Source organism: Narcine bancroftii, chromosome 3, assembly GCF_036971445.1.
Source record: "Narcine bancroftii isolate sNarBan1 chromosome 3, sNarBan1.hap1, whole genome shotgun sequence".
Lineage (NCBI taxonomy): Eukaryota > Metazoa > Chordata > Chondrichthyes > Torpediniformes > Narcinidae > Narcine > Narcine bancroftii.
Window position 1 is genome coordinate 168,551,185 of NC_091471.1, and position 16,768 is coordinate 168,567,952.

General features: G+C 41.3%; 1 protein-coding gene and 1 long non-coding RNA gene across 12 annotated transcripts in view; one reads left to right on the forward strand and one right to left on the reverse strand.

Moving 5' to 3' along the window:
• Nucleotides 1–6,737, forward strand: part of LOC138757825 (uncharacterized) — a 28,077-nt gene extending 21,340 nt beyond the window's left edge. Inside the window, exons 2-3 of the long non-coding RNA XR_011353918.1 lie at nucleotides 311–409; nucleotides 6,430–6,737. This is a non-coding gene — a long non-coding RNA (uncharacterized lncRNA). The remainder of the gene's footprint in view (nucleotides 1–310; nucleotides 410–6,429) is intronic.
• Nucleotides 1–16,768, reverse strand: part of lef1 (lymphoid enhancer-binding factor 1) — a 198,809-nt gene that overhangs the window by 166,035 nt on the left and 16,006 nt on the right. The gene's annotated exons all lie outside the window — the stretch shown is intronic.

The window sequence follows — 16,768 nt, forward strand, 5'->3', positions numbered from 1 at the left end:
AATGTACAGCTACGCACAATGTCCTATATTATTTGCAACAGTTTATAATCAGCCTGTATAGCTTTTAGTCATTTAGTCACCTGAAGGGCAGCTTGCAAAACATTGTATTGATAGAAAAAATGGTTTCATTTTACTTTGTTTTCACAGAAGTTTGGATTATTATTCACAGGTACACCACTTTAAATGCACATATGTTAATGTCATCAAAGCAGAATTCTATTATGCACACCTCATTTACTCACACAACACACTGATACCCGCCATTGTTCACAAACACACTGCAACACCCACCCTCTTTTTCTTTCAACAGCTCCTCAGTAACAAGGATGATTTGCAGTTCAGTGGGTCTGAAGTGACTGCTAAAGCAGAAAGAGGACCTACAGACCCTGCTACAGCAGTGATTGAATCCGTGAGTTTTCAGAATGGTGGTGCACTCATTCTATGATTTACGCTGGGCTTCTGTGTGCTCACCACAAAGGGACGCTGATTCTCAATGCCATCATAAATCTTCTCTGAGCAGTACGATCCAGAGCTTCCCACAATTTGGTGGAATTGTTGGTTTTTCAGAGAAGCTTTGAGAAATAGGAACATAGGAAGTAGGAACAGGAGTAGGCCAAAAATGGCCCATCGAGCCTGCTCCGCCATTCAATACGATCATGGCTGATTTAATTTATGACCTAACTCCACCTACCTGCCTTCTCCCCATATCCCCTAATTCCTCTATCATGTAAAAATTTATCTAACCGAATTTTAAATATGTTTAATGAGGCAGCCTCATTAGAGAATTCCAAACATTCACTATTCTCTGGGAAAAACTATTTTTCCTCATCTCCGTCCTAAATCTATTCCCCCGAATCTTGAGACTGTGTCCTCTCATTTTAGTTTCCCCGGCCAGCTCAAAAGACCTTCCTACATCTATTCTATCCATACCCTTCATAATCCTATATGTTTCTATAAGATCTCTTCTCATTCTTCTGAACTCTAGCGAATACAATCCTAGATGATTTAATCTTTCATCATAAGCCAACCCCTTCATCCCAGGGATCAACCTAGTAAACCTCCTCTGGACCGTCTCCAAAGCCAGTATATCCTTCCTCAAATATGGAGACCAGAACTGGACACAGTACTCCAGGTGCGGTCTCACCAGTACCTTATACAGTTGCAACCAACTGTATAACCAACAGAGAACATCCTTCTACATTTTCTCCATCTATCTGTTAACCTCCAGCTATGATAGAAGTTCTGGAGTCAGGTGCCGGGCATGTGAGCCATGCAATCTGCCCCTCTCTGACCCAAATTTGTCCAAATAGAGCTTCCTTGGTGGACCAGAGACGACACTGAAGTTGATTTATTTATCTTTCCAATACATTGGGGGATTTTATGGAGACTTTGGTAGCGTATGCCCCAGCATGTTTCATTGTACTTTTCTCCATTCCCTGTACTTTATCCTAGTGACATTGTTCAGATGTCCTCTGGCGTTTGCTAGTGCAAAGTCCAAAGCGAAGGGAGGAAAGATTAGGGTAGACATCACTTATAACCATATAACTGTTTACGGCATGGAAACAGGCCATGTCGGCCCTTCAAGTCCACGCCGGTTCACTTGAACAACTCCACTAGCTTCCCCCTCCTGCTCTCCGCCCATAACCCTCCAACCACTCACATTTAAAAAAAATACAGAGGGTTGTGGTTGCCTAAAATACATTTCCAGGGTGATAGAGGAGGCTGGTATAATAGGGGCATTTAAGAGACTCTTAGACCAGCATGGATGAAAGGAAAATAGAGGGTTATGAGGTAGGTAGAGTTCAGGTTTTTTTGGTAGGAATATATAGGTTGGTACAACATTGAGGGCTGAAGGGCCAGTACTCTGCTGTAATGTTCTATGTACCATATCCTGAACTTTTGTTTTATTATTGCAATACCTGTTGTAGCTAGATAAAGGTAGACCTGCCTGGATAGCATGCAAAACAAAGCTTTTCACTATGTCTTGGTTCAATTCAATTTACCTTGAGATGCCCTCTTATAAGCAGCCCATGACTCAAAAATGCATGGGGTTGCAGGATAAAAGCAAGAAGGTTGTTTCCACTGGCAAGTGAGACAAGAACTAGGGGACATAGACTCAAGATTAAAGGGGATAGATTTAAGATGGAGACAATGAGGAAGTGCTTCTCTCAGAGAGTACTGAATCTGTGGAATTCTCTGCCCAATGAAGCAATAGATGCTGCTTCATTAAAGTTTATTCAAAACACAATTAGATGGAGTTTTGATTGTAGGGGAATTAAGGGTGATGGGGGAAATGGCAGGTAGGTGGAGCCGAGCCGCAGATCAGCTCAGTGAATAGCGGAGCAAGGTCGATGGTACAGTTAGCCAATTCCAGCTCCTGTTTCATATGTTCTGATGATAGGGGTCACTAATACCCAGCAGAACATGAGCTTTGTGCCAGGTTTAAAGTCTTGTTCTTTAAACATTTTTCTTCAGAGAGTCAATGGCTATGTTGATGCACAAAACGCAGCACTCCATCTCATCACTGATGTCTCATTTATACCACTGTTCCCTCAGCAATACTACCAACATATACACATAATCATCTTAGAAACACATAACGCATTCATATTAAGCAGCACTGCAGACATTGTTTGGAACAAGTGTGGAAAATTGTACAATGATCAAACACGTACTATATTATACAGAGTGCTGTGTATATGGATTCAGTTGTACGTATCCTCTGTGCAGACACAGTGATGCTTGCAGCATACAAGCATGTATCCATCATTGCACAAACACAAAGCATGCATTTGAATGCCACTGCACATGCAGAGCTCACAGTTTACACACCACCATTGTACAAACTGAAGACATGCACATTCAACCCTACACATCACAATAATCAGAGTTCATATTGATCTATTTTTTGAAGGTAGACTGTATTTACAACTATTTCAGACACGGTTGGCAAACCAGTGAAGCATCTCACACAAATATCCATGCACACACCTCACCCATTAGTTACCTTAATTATTAGGATATAAAGTTGCGTGGGATTGCAATCTAACTGCACACAAAACATTTGAAGACATGCATGACACAATAAATCTTTCCAATGCTTCAATGGACAAAATATGATTGTTACATAAACTACATATTATTCTTGCCAACATAAGTAGACAGGCCATTGCATGTGGCTTTCTGGTTTTAAAGTTTTGCAGAACTGTTTGCCAGTTTTATCTGAAAAGCCTTGGTTAAGCAATAAAAATTCAACCACTAATATTAAAAAGCAATTTTCAAGCTGATTTTATTGATGAATATCTAATTTGTAAATACCAAGTAAAAGTCATTTTCTGAGTGGACATTTTCAATTGAAACACTTCCTGTGGTTTTATTTGGAAATCTAAATGGGAAGAAATGGCTCCTTGCCAACTTTTCAACAACTGTTTCAAACTTCGCGGAACTCTTTTGAATGTTGTACAATTAAGATCAGAGGCAGCTCATTTATTGTCAAAAATATCCCCAAAGAAGGTTAAAAATAAATAGTTCCAAAAGCTGGCTATTTCAATCTGAAAAAAATTCAAAGTTATTTCACTCATTTAAAAAAAAATTGTGTGTGTGTGTGTGTGTGTGTGTGTGTGTGTGTGTGTGTGTGTGTGTGTGTGTGTGTGTGTGTGTGTGTGTGTGTGTGTGTGTGTGTGTGTGTGTGTATCTGTCTGCATAGATGGATATTAAATTACCCATGGGATTATTTCAAAGAGCATTGGTGTTCACCCCCATTTCCTGACCAATATTCACCCCTTAATCAATAACACTAAGACTGTTTATGTGAAGACACAAGAGACTGCCAATGCTTGAACGTGGAACAAAAACAAACTGCTGAAGGGACTCAGTGTCGGGCCACATCTGTGCTGGAAAAGGAATTGTTGAGATTTCAGGTCGAGACCCTGCATCAGAATGGTTTATCTGCTCCTCACCATTTTGCTACCCATGAGTGTTTTGTTCTGCATAAACTGACAGCCACGCTTTCTACTTTGTAACCTTGATGCACTGATCTAAGGTGTTTTAGCACATCCGTAAAAGGAGGAGAAAGGCACAGTGCAAATCCAATTCATTGCTTTCACTTAATCTTTCATTTCTTGGGGTTGGCGTTCTGTCATTTGAGATTGAAAACATGCTCTTCACCTCATTGTTAGGTGACTGGAAATAATTGTGATCAGTTCTGAAACTGCTGCAAGGGACTAGAACACAGCAGATTGTCAGTGTTGCAAGAGGTGAGCATCAGGTTAGAATTAGCCTTGGGTTAAAGAAATATTATCACCAAGCTGACTTCAATGACACTCTGATCTTTTCACATCATAGTATATTTTTTCTGCAGCAAATATTACGTTAAGTTTTAAATTTCAAGTTATAATGGATCCCCTACACCAACCCCAGAACTCTAGGTCTTCTTAGAGTGCTTGGACCCGTTGTCAGAAGGGCATCCATTAAAAGGGAGAACCCAGACAGTAAGTTATGGCGATTTAGCTGGTCCCATCAGATCATTGGAGTTATCCAGCTGGTGGAAATAGGGTTACATGTGCAAACATAATCCCCAATTGTAACTACATTTTCTGCTCAGCTGGGCATCAGGACCAGCATTTGTTATCATACCCTTGCCACATCATTCATGTATCTATTATTCCCATTGAGACATTGTGTGTCAGCAGGGTTCTAATGTTCCTTACTTCCATCTCCACACGGTTGCTCAGGTAACAAGTCCCCTCCCTAATCTCTGCCTTATTTCCATGTAGGTTGAATTACATGTAATTGTTTTCTTTTTGTGCAGTGATTGATCCCGGGCTGAATACAAGCCTCTTGCCTCTCAGTGAGACGCACGACGAGCCAAATCATCGTATCCAGGAGGATGCTCTTGAAGGAGATCAAAGCCAAGGCCAGAAGCAGTTGTGTGCCTTGGGACCATCACAGGCTTTTATGCGCAGATCCATTTGCAATGTCATGTCAGATTACAGATGAAATGCATTCTGAATGCTGCCAGTCCGGGTTTGGAGCTCATCAATAACCAATCCAGACAACAAAGCTGCACACCCTTCCCAGCCCTTGCTCCCAACTTCCATACCTTTACCATAAACCACAGATAAACTATTATATTCACTCACATCAAAAGCTAATTAGATTTGCCAGAACTAAATTGATAACTCAGCTTTTTCCATATTTTAATTTTCCAGAAACTATTTTCTTGGGCAATTTTGGGGGAAATCTGAAAATTACCTCTTGTTGACACACGGGGATATTTACACCAGAGGTTACTGATAAAACTATTCATTAAAATTATCTATTTTATTTCACTAAAGACAAAGACTGTTTTTGTAAACTAAATTGATAAATCACTTGCAACGTTCAGACTACTATGAAGACTCGGGTAATAGTCAAGTTTTGGGGACTGATTTTTTGGGTCAGATTTGGGAGGTTGACTTTTAAACAGATACTACTTTTGACTGTGGTTAGTGCCTGCATCATTTGATATGTCAGGATCTCAGATGTCCATGGCCAAATGGTAAGTCTGTGATCGGGGCATCAGGAGCTTGAATGGGTGAGTGGCTGAGGCGAGGCAAGTCCATGTTCAGGGTACCGAGGTTGGTTGGGGCCAAAAATGGGGGAGTATGTCTTTAAAATGGGATAGATGTGATTTTGGGAGCAAAAAAAAAAAGGACCACTTTTTACACAGGATCGACTATTACATGAGTATATTTTTAAAAAAGAAATTAACTGCAAATATTTCTTTCGGTTTACTTCAAAACCCTTTCTACTTGTGAGTTAGAAAACTATATGAACATTCAAACTAAGTGTACACGAGGTAAAATAACAGATAATGAAAAATTGACACCATGTAAAAAGACAGAAACAAACTCGATAACCCAACAAAAATAACCGGCCCAAATCAACACTCATGCACCCAGAAATCATACACACTTGTTCCCATACCCGAACTACAGCATGCACCTACATGGTGCAGGGAAAATGAATCCTTTGGCATGAGCAGAAACAAACAAGGTGCTTCACAATTTTTATCCGCTTCTGAAATATGATTCCTTGAAGAAAATGAACTCAAATTTTGAACGTGAAATAAAACCCACAACCATTGTTTTATTACGCAGCTGGTAGTTCAGACTCAGTATGAAGTTCCAGGACTCCATCCATTCTAAAACAATCACCAACAAAAAGATCTATTTCATACCTCTATGGAACAACCAAGTCAGGAAAATCATAAAGAAGAAGCCAAAATAAATTTGTGCGTGATTTCCAGCTTTTTATCAAAATAGTCTGTTCAAGTGTTGTACTTCCTACAAATATCCCACTATCAGCTTATGGTTCCAGACCTAAATTGCAACAGAAAGAGGAATGATGTTTGACAATATTGATATTCTTCTGTTGCCCTTCTTACAGCTTTGGTGATTGAAACGGAAGCCGCCTCTCCATTAGATCAAGATGCATAATGCTCGATGAGTGAATGTTACTGTTGGCTGAAGAAATCCATTTGTTCCAACCCTCTTCCCACACAAGAGCACCTTTATTCAGGATGTGAAAGAGACAACACTGGAGAGGCCAGGCATGTTCAGAGCAAACAGAATATGTCACTTGTGACAACTCCCGGGGTGACCCAACAACTCAAATGAACTCCCTCATATGCATCACTGGGGTCAAAAGTAACCCCCTGGAAATCACTTCATTAATAAATAATGTTTCTCAATAAACCCAACAACAAAGTTTCTGAATAGTCGTTTATCCTTCATGAAACTGCTTCTAATTGTTGCTGAGAACTGTTGAAGGCTGAGTTTCCAAAAAATTTTGTCTGAAGATTGTGGATTAGAAGGAGATAGATATCAGTGCAGATCAACCATGACCTAATTAAACACTGCAACAAGCTTCAGAACATTAATGGGCTCTTTTTCCTTCACTGTTACCCACAATTTTCACTTTAATAAAATTAACAGATGAAAAACTCATGGAATATAGTAATGGTAGGTGGGGGGAGGAGGGGCTGATTTTCTAAATTCCTGAAATAATCCATTGAAGATTCACAGCCAATTACGGCAAATGTTTGTGGAGCGGCATATTTTGGGCCTCTTACTTAAATTCACAATAAAGTAACAATTCTAAAAGAGCTCTTCGATCTTGTCAGAGATATCCCAGGAACCACAGTAAACCTTTATTTCCACCACAGCACATGCTGACTGGAGTATGTACCAAATCCAAAATGCTCTGCTGTTCTTCCCCCAAACCTGTGACCTCCACTACCTGGAAGGGCAGCAAATAGCAGTAGTAACAAGGAAGGTGGACAGGGTGGCGTAGGAAGCGTTTAGCACGGTTGTCTTCGTCAGCCAGGACGATGAGTACAGGAGCAGGGAGATCATGATAAAGGACATTGGTAAGACTGCACTTGGAATGTTGTATGTAATTTCAGTCACCCAGCTACAGGAAAGATATCATTAACTAGAGAGCATACAGAAAAAAATCCTGAGAATGTTGCTCAGATTGAGTTTTCAGAAGATGCTGGATAGGTTGGGCCTTTTTGCACTGGAGTGTGGGAGAATAAGGGGAGAACCTAACAGAGGATTATAAAATGATGAGGGGCAGAGATAAGTTAAATAGTCTTGGTCTTTTTCCCCAGAGGGTGAGAGGGGAAAGATTTAGAAAGAACCTAAGGGGCACCTTCTTCATTTTGAGGGCAGTATGTACATGGAATGAGGAGGCAGAGTGGAGATGATTGGTGCATTTGAAAAGCATATAAGCAGGAATATAGATAGGAAAGGTTTTTTTGGGGGATATGGGTCGAATGCAGGCAAATGGGACAAGTTTGGTTGGCAAGGATGAGAAAGCTAAACTCTCTGACTCTAAGACGAGGGTAGCAGATGCATGGGAACACCACCATCTGCAGGTTTCCCTCCACCTGCATACCATTCTAATATGGAAATGTCCCACCAGTCCCTCATTGTCACTGGGTCAACATCCTGAAACACTGTACACAGCAGCGTCGTGGGAGTATCGTCATCAGGACTGCAGCAGTTCAAGAAAGCAATTCACCTCCATCTTCTCAGAGGTTGTTGTTTTTCAAAAAAACAGAGAGTGGTGGGTCCCTGGTGGTGAAGATTGGTATAATAGGGCCATTCAAGAAATTGAGGCACATGGATATACAAGAAAAAATAGATGATTATAAGCTACGAGGCTGGGAAGAGTTAGATAGTTGTGAAATAGGTTATGTAGGCTGAGCAGCTCCTACTATCCTGCACTGTTCTATGTTCTCAAGAACAATCAGGAGTGGGCAATAAATTATAATATTATCAACAATGCTCAGATCATACAAATAAATGTTAAAAAAACCAATTCATCAGGTGGGAAATAAATATCACCAGGTCTCCCACCTGACTGGCACCAGCTCAATTTTACATCTCACTAACGGAAAGGTAAATGGAGCAAAGTATAAACTAGTGGCTTGATCCAATCCCATTATTGGCCACCTATAAATTCTTCTGACTGCTTAATACTTTGGTGATGTTCCACAAACTTACTGTGACCAACCTACCAAGTGACTTGGGCAGAATCAGCATAGAACAAGGGCTTCAATCCAATTTATCCATGTTGACTTAAATTGACATTCTGGGGTTGTCCCATTTGCCTGCATTTGGCCCATATCTTTCTCAACCCTCCTATCCATGTAACAACAATTTAAAAGTCTCAACATGCTCATCTATACATGCTGGCCTGGTCCTGAACTTTGTAAAATTGTCCAATGAACATCAGTACAGATAGCCTCATGTCCCAGAAATATCATGAACCAATTGCCATTCCTCCGAACAACTATTTTATTCCCTTTGAGTGCAGTTCTGACCCATACCTGCAAATGGATTTGGTTTCATTTTCAATTTAGTATCATGGTTTTATAACATAGAATTAACATATAAATAAATCCATCTGCAAATTCTGCATAGCGAGTTAACCTTAAAGTTAACAGACTAATATATTAATTTTGAATTGTCAACAAGGACAAGTTAATTTAAAAAAATAACACACAGGTACCACATAAAACTGTCCTAAGTCATTAACCTACCACATGCACAGGGAGATGCATTCAGTTTCTCACTTTGAAATATAATCTCACATGTTTAGCGTAAACGGAAACTAGAATGAAAGTGTGAAATGAGATAAGTTCTCAGTTCTTACCCCTCTTATAATTAAACTGGCAGCTAAAAAAGCAGCATCAGTTGCTGAACATCATTTTCTTAGTGACAGGATGGGGTGTGAGGCAGCTGAAGGCTGGTTGGACACAGGTTTTGATGGGCCCCTGGGCCATTGCAGTTGGGGGTGGGGTGACAAGGTTGGGGGGACAAGGTTGGGGGAGCAAGGCCAACATCAGGGAGGCGAGCATGGGGAAGTTAGGGGGGTGGGCACAGGGTGAGAAGGGGAAAAGGAGATGGAGAGGAGAGAAGGTGTAAAGTTGGGAGTCAAAGGAAAGAGTTGGTAAGGAAGAGCGGAGGGACAAGCAGTGCAAAAAGGAGGATGGGGTGAGTAAGAGTTTGAGGAGGGTCGGGAGGGGATGGCAAGATTTCCAGATGATAAAAGATGCAGGGATGAAGGGGATCATGGAAGGTGGCTAGCTGGGCAGCACTGGAGATGAGGCAGTGGGAAAGGTTGCCCATATCTGAGGCATGTCAACAGGTATATACACCATCTTTATATGTCCCTGGCAGAGCCTGGCTTTCCATCGTCTTGGACCTCCTTGTCACTAGACTAATCTCTCAGACTAATGATTCCATGTGGTAGCTGATGTGCAAAGAGAGCTGCAGTCTTGGGACTCTTGGGATTAGCTGAATATCATTCCACTCTCATGGTCCAGGGACACTTTGATGTGGACATCTCCACCCTGATTGAGACACAAAGGGCCACAGAACAAGCCAGTGGATGTGTCTTCCAATCAGAGACCAAACCAGAGGAGGAATGTCATCTTCATGGAACTTTGCCATTTTAAAGTAAACAAATCTGATGTATCAGCAACTCGCTCTGAGGGATAAGAGGCACTCTGCCTCTCCAATGCAGAAAGAACACACTACAGTCATCAGTACATATACTCAGCCCTGGAAACCAGATAAATCCAAAAAGGATATCTACCTCAACATTTAAAGGCACCTTGGCCTGTATCCCAGACAGGAAACAAACTGATCCTCGAGGGTGGTTCCAATGCCAGGATTTGGAGAGGATGCAATCCTTTGGCAAGGTGTAATTGGCAAGGAGGCAGTACAGAACGTTAATGGCAATGGAGCACTTCTTCTGACTCAATGCTTGGCACATGGACTTACAATAACCAGAACACTGGTTGCCCAGACAGACAAGCTCCCAAGACCTCGAGACTGTCTCCTTGATGGAATTATGCCTGACCCCATCCAACAACCAATTGCTCGGGCCAGCCAGTGAAATAGCAAGGCCTCACGAGCAACAGCAAAACACAATCTGTCGGAGGAGCTCAGCGGGTGAAGCAGCACAAGTGGGAGGAAAAGAATGGTTGACGTTTGGAGTCCAAACCCTTTATCGAGAGCATTCATTTTCTTCCACCGATGCTGCTCAACCCTCTGAGTTTGGCTTCAAATTCCAGTACCTGCAGTTTCCCGTGTTGTCTCCAAAACAACAGGATCTCTGTTAAAGTCCAAATGCCTGATAGAACTTTAGACACAAATTTACAGCCTCATCTCCAATATCTGGAAAGAGCAAAATACTCCACGCCAGGGGTCCTCAGAGTCTCTGTAACAGGGACCATCTTCAAGAGTGGAGACACAAATGTGATTACAGCAACCACAAAAGGATCATAGGGAAAATTATCGTCAGGTTCTCCTAGTCAGCCCCATCCATCTTGTGGCTAGGGTCAGCCCCTTGAATTGAAGTGTGGAGGCCATTCATGAGAGCTGCACCATTGGCATGACCTTCACCATGCTTCAACTCCAAGAGAAATTAAGGGTGTAACTATGAATGGCCTTTTCTGACCGCAAAACCTTTTGATTCCAACAATTTGGAAGGACTGTGGCACACTGTTCACATATTCAACAGCATGAAGAAACTTGTCTCCATCTTAGAACATATAATGTTACCCATGATCTTTGCACTGAACATGATGCCCAAATTAAACTAAAACTCTGCTGCTTGCACCTAACCCTGCTGTCTCCTGCATATCCATGTATTTATCTAGACACTTCTTAAATGCTCCTATTGCATCTGCTTCCACCACTGCCTTTGGAAGCCCATTTCAGGCATCTAGCACTTTGTGTAAAATAAAATCACCCCAAACTCCTCAATTAACCTTTCCCATCCTCACCTTAAATGCATGGTCTCTAATATTAACCTTAGGAAGAAGATTCTGACTGTCTACGCCTCTCAAAGGCACCATCAATGTTTAGTGAATGTAGCAGACATAGGGAGAGGAGAGATCAGGTGCTTGAGAAAGCCTCAAGGACTGACGAGGGTGGAGTGAATGGTGGGAGGTGTTATGTAGAGTATTTCAGGGAGATGAAGCTCAAGAGTAACAACTGATGGGATGGGAGGGTGAAAGGATAGGGTGGAATTCAGAGTGTTTGTACTTCAGAGCATTTCACTCGTGTTGCCAGTTGGAGATAGAAGATGCTCCCCACCTGCTTGTACATAACAAAACAATCAGCCACATATGATACCTCCTCCAGAGTAACCTCTTTAGGCCAACATTTTATTAGCTTTGGATCAATATGACCCCAAATCAGTGACTATAGGGTTAAAAGCTGGGCACAGATCTTTTTTTTTCTTATGCCAAAAAAATACTTGAATGTGACTTGAGGCATGTGCTTATGCATCAGAAATCATTTAAATTGCAGTAAGAACATGGACAACCTTAGGAGTGACAAGTTAATTATTTTCTGCTATCAGCCCCAGAGATAACAACACTTTTATGTACAATTGCTTCCTTCCCATATTCCCTTACACTGTAAGAGCTATTGCTATTTTTCTTCCTCCAAGCCATCTCTTTGATTAAAACAGTAGATCTGAACAAACCAGGGGTATTCCAGGAATGACAACAAAAGAAAAAAAAACAAAAAAAGGTGATGTACAAAATCACAAGAATAAATCAGGTGAATGCAGCGTCTCCTGCTCAGTGTAGGGGAATCAGCAACCAAATGACATGGGTTTAATGTGAGGTGGGAGTGGGCCGGGGGAAGATTTTACAGAAACTGAGGGGTAACTATATTTACACAGAGTGTTGATGGGTATATGGAATTGGCTGCTGGATGAGGTGGTTGAGGCAGGTGCTATTGCAATGTTTAAGAAAAAAATGGACAGATAGATGGATATGGTCTAAATGAAGGAAGGTGGGATATTTTAGTCGGCGTGGGCCAAAGGGCACATTTCCACTCTGTACGAGTCAATGACTCACCTCCCCTTCCAAATGTCCAATCCATCCATCTGCGATGTGGTGGAGACTACCCTGGTCACTAGCCCAGGAGGCAAATGTGAACAACTACCTGAGAAAGGTGTAAAGAGAATCACAGATATCATGTATAAATGATCTTGAGGTTTATTTCCTTTCACCTGTTTTCATCAAGCTCTGGTTGTAGAATAAGTAGAGCTTGAGTCTTGTTGCCTCCGGACCCATCGCAGCATTCATTTCACTCACCTTTGCCCTCAGAGGATTCTGAAGAGTGCCTTTGACATGGAAAATTATCCTTACCTTACTCTCTCCACGGAGGCTGACCGACTCATTGAGCAAAACACCCTGTCTACTCTTGGTTCAGATTTCAACCAGTGTTGTTATTATGTGCTCGTCTTGTTATGATGCCGACCTCACTTGCTTTTACTATGATTTAACGTGGTGGAAGAAATGGGGCTGATCTGGTCCATTTCATACTTTAGCAGATTTACCCAAAATCTCTTGCCTTTAGAAATCTTTTATGCACCAAAAAGGTTGATCCAATGGTTCTTAAACTTTTTCTTTCCACTCACATACTACTTTAAGTAATCCCCTTGCCATAAGTGTTTTGTGATTAGTAAGGGATTGCTTAAGGTGGTATGTGGGTGGGAAGGGAAGGTTGGGAATCACTGCTCTAGACCCAATTGTCACTGAAATATTTTGCTTGAGAATAATTGTCATTGGCCCAATTCCTTTGGAGTTATGAAACTGTGCACATAACGAGTCAATTAGGTACAATTAAAATACTGCTTTTCAAACTTTTTCTTTCCACCCACATGGAGTTAGGGTCCAAAGCAGTCATTCTCAATGGGGACCCTGCAAGAGGCGGGGGGGGGGGGGGGCAGCATATTTAAGTAAAATCCTTGTTTTCTTTTCACCTCATGTAACATAAACATTTTTTTTTAAATGTAGTCAATAAGAGAGAAGTACAGAAGAAACCAAAACTTGACAGGGAATTGAGCCAATAAACTTTGAGCAGAGTCCAATGGGGGCCATATCCAAAAAAAAAAGGTTGAAATGGCTGATCTAGAGATTGGCAGAGGACTAGAAGATCATGGCATCATAGAGAGGGGGAAAGGAGGGTCTTGTATCAGAGCATGAGGCTTATTTGGTCACAAATGGGTGTGGGGAGGATTACAAATAAGTTTAAGGTTAAGTATAGGACAGCTCATTGGAATGAAAATTCAACCCAGTGCTGAGAGGGCTGGGTTACTCCAGCTGATCACTTCTTCAACATGGTCCAAGTTCCCCTCATAGGTTCAAAGGACAATGATATCACACCATCTATCCTTGGCATGGAAACTCAAAGCCACTCAAACATGGCCAGGGTCACATGTAACAACCTGGAAACTTTCAACTGAAAGGAGCAATGTTAAGCAATTAAATTTTGAAGCAATTAAGTTCCCCATTCCATTCCCTAACTCAAAGGCAGCAATCTGAATCACAAGATATAAGAGTGCAGAAAAGGCCATTGGACCCATCAAGTCAATACCAGGTTTTCAAAATACAATCCAGTTATTCCTACTTCCTTGCTCTTTGCCTCCACCATTGCAATATCATCTCCTTTAAAAACATGGAAAGCTGCACCCACTCCTCCCTCACCTCTCAGACAATCCAGTCCAAGTCTTAAAGAGTGTGTGAAAAAATGTTTCTTTATGTTGTAATTTCTCCTTTTAGCAATGACTTTAAATCTGTTTCCCTTGGTTATTGACCATTCAGCCTCTAGAAAGAGTCCACTTAATCTCTCCAAATCCTTCACCTGTATTAAATCTGCCCTTGGCCTCCTGTGCTCAAAGCAGAACAACGCTGGGTTTTCCAGACTGTCTCTATAACTGTAATCCTTCTTTCCTGAATCCATTCCAGTAAATCCTCTCCATACCCTATCTAAGGCTTTTACCTCTTACCTCATTGTGTTGAGAACCTGACCCGCTCTATCTGTGCTATTGGCACTGATCCCACTTTCCAGCTTTGGTTTGTAAGTTATAGGCACATCAAGTGCATATCCACATATAGTTCATGCTGATTATTTTTTGCCATATTCAAGCTGGTGATATATCACAGCCATCAGGATTTACCAAGAATTCAGCACTTCTAACACACGAGGACAGTCAACAATACAAAGCTATGCAAATTCTTTGGTAAAACAATCCAACCTAATCTCACTAAGAACACTTCTATCTTCTTTGATGATCCTGTTCATGTGTGCAAAGCAAGGTATCCACATTTTGAACTCACCCACATTTAATTAGCAACGTCAGGAGAAGATGGAGGAATAAGCCACCTTGTTCATAGAACATTACAGAACAGTACATACAGGCCCATCGGCCCATGATGTGGTGCTGACCTATGTAAATCTAATCCACAAAAATCTGATCTTTCCCGACCTCACACCTTATAACCCTCTATTGTTTTCTTATATCTATGTGCCTATGAGTTGTTTTTTTAAATGTCCCTATTTTCTAGACTCCACCAATACCCCAGGCAATGCTTTTCAGGCACCCACCACTCTCTGTGTGAAAACAGCTTACCTCTCCCCTAAAATTTCTTCATTCACCTTAAACAAATTACTTCTAGTAGTGGCTATTGTTGCCCAGAGATTAAGGAGCTGACTGTCCCTCCTAATCTTATATATCTTTATTAAGTCATCTCTCATCTTTTGTCACTCCAAAGAAAAATGCCCTAGCTCTGACAACTTTGCTTCACATTGAATATTCTCCAATCTAGGCAACACCTGGTAAATCTTCTATGCAGCCAGTCCAAAGCATCTACATCCTTCCTGTAATAACATAACAATTACAGCACGGAAACAAGCCATTAGGCCCTTCTAGTCCGCACCGAACCAAACACCCCTCTCTAGTCCCACCTCCCTGCACAATGCCCATAACCCTCCATCTTCTTCTCATCCATAGACCTGTCCAACCTTTTCTTAAATAATACAATTGACTCCGCTGCCACTATTTCTCCCGGAAGCTCATTCCACACAGCTACCACTCTCTGAGTAAAGAAGTTCCCCCTCATGTTACCTCTAAACCTCTGCCCCTTAATTCTTAACTCATGTCCTCTTGTTTTAATCTTTCCTCCTCTTAACGGAAATAGTCTATCCACATCCACTCTGTTTATCCCTTTCATAATCTTAAATACTTCTATCAAATCCCCTCTCAACCTTCTACGCTCCAAAGAATAAAGACCTAATCTGTCCAATCTCTCCCTATACTCTAGATGCTTAAACCCAGGTAACATTCTGATAAACCTTCTCTGCACTCTCTCCACTCTGTTTATATCCTTCCTATAATTAGGCGACCAGAACTGCACACAGAACTCCAAATTAGGCCGCACTAACGTCTTATACAATCTCAACATCACCTCCCAACTCCTATATTCCATGCAATGATTGATAAAGGCCAGCATACTAAAAGCAACCAGAACTGAATGCAATAATCCAAATGTGGTCTAATCAGGGTTTTACAGAGCTGCAACCTTTCCTCATGATTCTTGAACTCTTTTCCTGGTTCCTTGTTGCTGTTCCTTCATTCAGTAAGATTAGGACTGATTGTTAACGTCAGTGACACCTTCCCACATTAAGATTCTATCTCTAAATTACCTAATGTATCTTACTTAATCAGTCTTTCCCTTGGACCTAAGTAAAAGGGAATAAAAGAACACTCAAGTCTTTCTAGGAATCTGCTTCTGATAAAACTCCAAAAACTCAAAATCACTGTAAATGAATTGGCCACTGAACAACCATTACAAAAGGTCCTTTAAATTGAAAGCAAAACTGAAGCAACTGTGAGGAATTGTTACTTCTCAAATCCTTCGTATTTGTCATTCATGGCATTTTGTATTGACCAATGATCCATTGTGTGTCAGATGATTATATGAGTGAAAGGTATGTTCCTGTATTTTCAGAAAATGAAACAGACAAGATGCATGATATGTTATAATTCTGACTGCCCTAATTCCTGCATTCTTCTGTGCTTCTAATACCTAAATCACCAATAGCAGGTGCTCCGAGACACTGGAAAGATACCCCCCAGCTCTGTCTCTGAAAAATCCCCCGACTTTACTGGAAGGAATAAGTGAATCATTGTCAGTGTTCCTACCCATGCAACATTCCCCCAAATTACAGTCTCTCAGCTCTATCATGGCGACACAGAACCCCTGAAACAAATATTCCAGGCTGAGCTCTGTCAGAGGAAAAAATCCAAAGCATTGATCCAAGGATGTGCTCAAAGCCTCAACAAAGGTATACAACTGCCCTACTGCTAGATCCAAAAGTGCTGTAGAAACTCGACAGGTTACCCAGCA